The following is a 6,934-nucleotide window of genomic DNA, read 5'->3' on the forward strand; positions in this document are numbered from 1 at the left end:
CTTGTAAAATAATTTTTATAAAGCTATCGGTAAATAATTCTTATAGAAAAAAGTTATTTATATTCATATATACTATAAAGCAAATAACCAAAGCATAAAATTACTTTTACAGCGACACGTGGGCACACATCTAACCAAAATGCATCGGAAGCTGAAAACCTACAGCTTTTACCGATTCAAGTCCAAATGAAGGCCCTTGTCAAAGTCAACTAACTATGAAATTCCCTGAGCCTGAAATGTAAGGAAATGAGGGTGGTGAGATTATAAAATCCCAATGAGTAAACAGACACCATCTAAACTATGCAAATAAATGGAGACGAATTTAAAATATTCTTTTCCAATATATGTTTTATAACATGAATATTCAGTTTACTCAATTAATCAACATGGCTTATATATCTCACAAAACTTGGCTCCTGCCAAAATCATTCTTGGGGATGCCTTGGCCTAGGCATTTGACCGAGACCACCAAGGCTGTTAAATGTCTTTACATCCAAAATTCTAGCCATGCCTTGGCGTTGGCTGAGTCTCACTCTCATGCGGTGGTCCACGTGAAGTGCACTCAAATCTTTACCTCCAGAGACACCCTCCACACAGCTCTTCGATCGAGGTAAGGTATACCTGATTCTATGCCCCCTCTTTTAGGCTGGTCCACAAAACCTCATATGCAGGGATTATGGATTATTTTATCCACCACCTGATTTATAAAATCTTTATCTGCATGACATGGCAATTTATTGCAATCTAGCCTCTCAAGGCTGAATACATAGTATATATAATTTTGATACAAATACCGACTTTGCCATTCATGCTCACATATTGCTATAAGCCATATAATTAAAAACACAATTTATAACACAAGCAAGCAGTCTCCAACTACTCTAATTTCAAAACCAGTATTCAATTTTTCTAGAAAATTTATAAAATCATTTTATAAAATCACAATTTCTCCTAAAACATAGCAATTTACCATTTAAACCCATTTTCTATAAAATCACACAATTGAATAAAACCACTCTAAATAATTATGACGATAATAAGTTTACTCACAGTTCTAGGAGTCAATGTCCTCCTAATCCCAGTCTTCAAGTACAATCTCTGTACTTTTACCAGTGTAATTTGCTCACCACTTATCCACAATGTACAATACATAATTCACCACATTAATGCTTGACCATTATAAAATCAATTCAGGCTCGGTGTATATGTATGATATGATATGCAACTTATCCGACTATCGCTTAAATGCGGTGTTGACCTAATTCGGCCTATTACCCGATTAAATGAAAATTGTGTCTGATTTGTTTCCAAATTGCTCCATTTCATTTCTAATATTTCAATTCACTAAATACCATTCCAATAATCTAAAATTCAGCCTAACAACCCTCAAAATTCTTCTTGAAAATTTTGGCCATTGTGGTGCACTATCACTAAAAATTTTCCCATTCCATTTTCTCACCATAAATCATCATTTCATCAATTTTTCAACCAATTCACTTGATCACAAAATCAATTCATTACTTCTACACTTCACATAGAGTTCAACCATTGAAGGTTCATGGGGAAAATGGATTTTTTTCTTGTTGTTTTGTTTCTAAACATACTTAACAAACTCTAAACACCAACATAACTCAAAATCAAACAATTGCAACATCATTTCTCTAACCAAACCCATTCGGCCTACCACTTATTCACTATGAAATCATGCTTCTCAACCATAGAAATAAGAAAATAAAGCATGGGTATTGTAAATCTCAAGTAAAAATAAAGAATTTTCACTTTACCTTGCTTAATTCCTTGGATTTTCACACTTTCTCTTCAATTTTCCCCACCTAGGGTTTGTGTTCTTTCCTTTCCTGTTCACTTCATGCTTTGGCCAGCCATATGGGTGAGACTAATAGAGTTTTAAATAGATTTTACAAGGAAATTCTAGAATAATCCAAGCTTGACACATGGCATGTTTCCATTGGTCCATGTGTAATACTTATCCATTAAGCAATCTCTCTCCACCACATAAAATGTTTAAATTATCCACAATGTAAAATGTTAATGGCTGAAATCCATGGGCATGACAAGTGTTAGGTGGTGTAAGATTCCAAAATTCCAACTTTGCCCCCGTAAACTCGTAAAATTACCATTTGCCCCTGGGATTCCAAAAATGTTAGAATTTAAATTTTTCACCTCTCAAACTCAAATCATACTCCAATGAGGAAAATGTGATCAAAATCTTTTCTAAAAATTCCCATTTTGTCCTTGGGTGACAAAATTACCATTTTACCCCTAGAACATGAAAATTCCAAATTGACTCTAATTCAGCCCTCGAACTCTAAATCATCATTTTAAGTCATTATGGAGTTTTAAAATTCTCAATTTCATCTTAAGATCTCTATTTAGACTAGTTCGAGGCTTAGATCATGTCACGACCCAATTTCCCGGGTCATGACCGATGCATGAGCTCAATGAGCATAGCTCACTAAGCTTAAGCAAGCCTATCCATTTACCTTTGCTTAACAAATTTATCATATCATGCATACACACACACTTTTTTTTTTCAGGTGTGAACATAGCCAAAACATAATGGCATTATCGATAATAATATACATGCACTATACCAGTCATGTATTTAGCAATTTACATTGCATACACATATTCACATTGTTAGATTGTATTCATAATACAAAAGGACCCATGACTTCCAGCGGAGACATTTACAATAAAAGGGATTACTATCGAATGCCAGACACATACCCAGGAGATGCACTACGGGGACTCCTCGATCTAGGGTCCAACAGTCACCTGATCTGAAAACATGAATTTTTATAAAACGTGAGTACAATACTCAGTGAGTGAACAAGGAAGGGAACAAGCAACAATTAGGGAGAATTTAAAATCATGATGCACTTGTTTCAAAACAATGCAATTTAGTTCATTCCTATTTAAAACCCCTCCAAACCCCAGAGTTTTTCGCTACAGCGAGCATGAATTTCGCTGCAGTGAAAACAGAGCAACAAGAGAAACATTTTTCCTCACTCAACAAAAAGCCATCCTGCTAAACTAATAAAATCAACCTAAAATTCATGAAAATTCTCAAAGTATAATGTGTCAAATTTTACGTACATTACAACCATAAATCATTGTCCATCAATTTGCTATATCACACACATTTATATATATATATATATATATACGTATATACCCATCATCATCATCTCACCAACCCATCATCATCATCACCAGCTCATCATCATCATCACCAGCTCATGCGCACTCCCTACTCGCACATGGCTGGGTCATCACCGGGTTATGCGCACTCCCTACTCGCACATAACCGGGTCATCCTCGGCTTATGCGCACTCCCTACTCGCACATAGCCGAGTCAACATAATTACACAACATTATATTCAAGCATATATGTATATCAACATAATGCAGCCACATAGAAATCCATAATAACCACATTTCATAACATAAACCTTTTCTCAAAAGCTTGTTCCCAAGGCATTCATTTTCATGAAAAATTGCATAAAATCATTCAAACACTTTGTTCAAAACAGTCATATTCCCAAAACAATTTTGATAGGCAGTCCACTCACAGGTGTCGAAAATCCGGATTCCGGGTGAACTCTGACTAATAGTCCTCAGGCGCAATTCCTTTGCCTTTTCCGGACGTCTCACCACCTTGACAAATAACAAAGTCGAGGAATTTACTATATTGTCCCTAAATTGATATAAATTAATTTAAACTACTAATGCTTGATATGTAAATGCAAAAATATGTCCGATTACCGCTTAATCACGGTATCGATTAAATTCGACCGATCACCCGATTAATCGGCGATTGTGTCCAAATCACCTCCAAATTAATTCATTTCTCCTCTAATACCTTAATTTACCACATACATTTAAATAAAGCCAAATTCAGCATTAGAACCCTCACAATTCCTTATAGAAAAAATTTGGTCATTTGGTGTACTAGCATCGAATTTTTTTCTACATAACCGTTTCACCTTACTTCATCATTTTCCATGCCATTTTCCTTGAAATAAAAACAATCCCCCATTGATATTCAGCCCTCATGGTTCGGCCAACAAGGAACCCTAGAGAAATTGAATATTTCTTTTGTGTTTTTGTTCATAACCATGCTTAACTATCCCTAAACACTAACATAGTCTAAAATCAAATTATTCCAACAACAATTCCTCTTCCATACCCATTTTTCAGAATTGAATTCATCATGATAACTCAATATTCAACCATGGAAATCAAGAACAAAAGCATGGGTAAGCTAGGTATCAAGGAGAATTAAAGAAATTTTAACTTACCTAGCTTGTTTCCTTGATTTCTTCACTTTTTCTTTGAATTTCCACCTAGGTTTTCTTGTTTTTCCTTTTGTTCTTCCTTTTTTCTTGTTGCTGGATGCCTAGGCCGAATATGGTGAGGGAATTGGGGATTTAATGGGCTGATTTCTATAGAAAATAATAAAATAATCAAGCATGCCATGTGTCACATGCTTATTGGCCCAATTTTTAACTTTTTGACTTTTCTTCTTAATTTTCCACCACAAATATTCTGGTATTTATCCAATCCTACCACAATTAAAATCCCTTGGTCTTGAGAAGTGCTGGGACGAAAAATTTACCGATTTGCCCCCGAGATGAAAAAATTACGATTTTACCCCTATACTCCAAAATGTACTGGAATCTCATTATTTCTACTTTTCAACCTAAAATAACACTAATATTGATCAATATTAACCAAATGGGGCAAAAAAATGTTTAATAAAAATTCCCGTTTAGTTCTCTAGTGGCAAAATTACAATTTTGCCCTTGTGCTCCAAAAATACCGAGAATCAAAATTTTTCACTGCTAAACATAATTTATACTCCAATAATCATAATTATATTTCATATAATTATTCTTGGCCAAATGTGATCAAATCTTGGCTAGAAATCTCCATTAAATCATCAAATGGTAAAATGACCATTTTGTCCCTAACCAGACAATTTTCCTGATGGACTCCAAACTGGACCTTGAACTCCGAATCACTAGTCTAAGTCATTTTGTGAGTTTTAAAATTTTCAAATTCCTCTTAGAATTTCTATTTGAACTAGTTTAAGGCTCTATTTAACTTAGTTGTACCACTCGGTACAATACCGTCTTTTAATCGAGCTTGACAGGGTCTCACAGATCAACTTTGTTGTACCTTTAGGTACAATATCGACTTTTGTCGATTTTTCGGGGCTCTCCTAGTATGTAAACATGCTATCCATCACATGTATGTCATGACAAGTATTTTATAAGGTCAGGCTTTACAGCTTATGACTTTTATAAACATTTGGCTCATGCCATCAAATAATGCTCGGTGACACATTGATCAAGGGCATCCACTCGAGCCCGCCAAGGCTGTTAAAGAAAGAAATCTCATATACATGTAAAACATATTTTTATTTTGTTTTGAAAACACAGCCGTTCCTTGGCATTAACGGAGTTCATCATCACGAGGTGGTTCGGTGTGACGTGAACTCTAACCATACCTCAGGAGATACCCTACGCGCCTCTCCGACCGAGGTACGAATATAACCGGATTTCGTGCCCCTCTAATAGGCTGGTCCATAGAACCTGCCCATTGCAGCAAGCTAAACCAACCATACAATAAAATTTGCAATAGCATGACATGGCAATTATTTTATTTTACAACCTCTCAAGGTTAAATACACAATTCATATATTTCAACACAAATACCAATTCAGCCATTCATGCAATTATTGTCATAAGCCATTCGATTCAAACCATGAATTTACAACACATGAAAACAGTCTCCAATTACCCTATTTTCAAACCATCATTCAATTTCAAGACAATGTTATAAAATCATTTCATTAAACCACATTTTAATTACAAAACACAAAGATTTACCATTTAACTCATTTTCCATAAAATCACAAAAACAAATAAAAACCACTTTAGATAATTAAGATGATAGTAAAGTTACTCATTATGTTAAGAGTTCGGATTTTGAAGTACTCTGACTATTGATCCTCGAGTGCAATTTCTTTGCCCTTTTTCGGAGGATTCACCACCTAGACATAATGCAAAATCAAGCAATTTACCACATTGGTGCTAAACCATTATAAAACTAATCTAAACTCTATATGAATGCATGATATGAAACGCGAATTGTTCGGATTATCATCTACATGCGGTGTTGGCCTAACTTGATCTATCACTCGATTATTTGGCCAATATGTCCAATTCAACTCCAATTAACTCCATTTTTCTTCCAATTCTCCAAATCATCAAACACAAATTAAGTAACTTGAAATATGGCGAAATCATCTTCACATTTTCTCTTGAAAAATTCGGCCATGGTGGGTGCATCAACACTATGATTTTTCCTACTTGATTTTCTCAACATAATTCATCATTTCCTAACCAATTCACTTGAAATAAAATCAAAATCATCATCAATATTCCACATGGAGAATTCAGCCAATGATGGGTGATGGGAGAACATGAATTTTTCTTACTTGATTTTCATGCTACACATCATTAACTAAATAAAAAGACTAAAATACATTGAAATCTAACCAAATCAAGCATCAAAAGCTCCCTTTAAGTGTTCGGCCAGCAAGAGACCCATCATGAAATCATGTGATTCAACCATGGAAAATGCAAAAGAATGTATGAGAAAGGTAGATCACCAGTCAAAATTAAGAAATTTTACCTTTGATTGCTTGATTACTTGAAATCTACCAATTTCCTTTTGAATTTTCACTCTAGGGTTCTTTGTTCTTTCTCTTCTTCCTTTGTTCTTGGTGAGGCCGACCATAATGAAGAGAAATGGGCTGATTTTGTACTGATTTATAAGGCCATATATAAATGGATGAAAATTTGACACGTCACCATTCCATTGGTCCATGTGTCATACTTACCCA

General features: G+C 34.8%; 1 long non-coding RNA gene across 1 annotated transcript; it reads right to left on the reverse strand.

Annotated features, from left to right (window-relative positions):
- LOC108662918 lies at nucleotides 2,771-4,351 on the reverse strand. The gene is made up of 3 exons (XR_001928779.1): nucleotides 4,323-4,351; nucleotides 3,594-3,678; nucleotides 2,771-2,801 (listed from the first exon to the last, which is right to left on the reverse strand). It is a non-coding gene; the product is annotated as an uncharacterized LOC108662918 (long non-coding RNA).

The sequence above is a fragment of the Theobroma cacao genome, chromosome 7 (genome assembly GCF_000208745.1).
Source record: "Theobroma cacao cultivar B97-61/B2 chromosome 7, Criollo_cocoa_genome_V2, whole genome shotgun sequence".
NCBI lineage: Eukaryota > Viridiplantae > Streptophyta > Magnoliopsida > Malvales > Malvaceae > Theobroma > Theobroma cacao.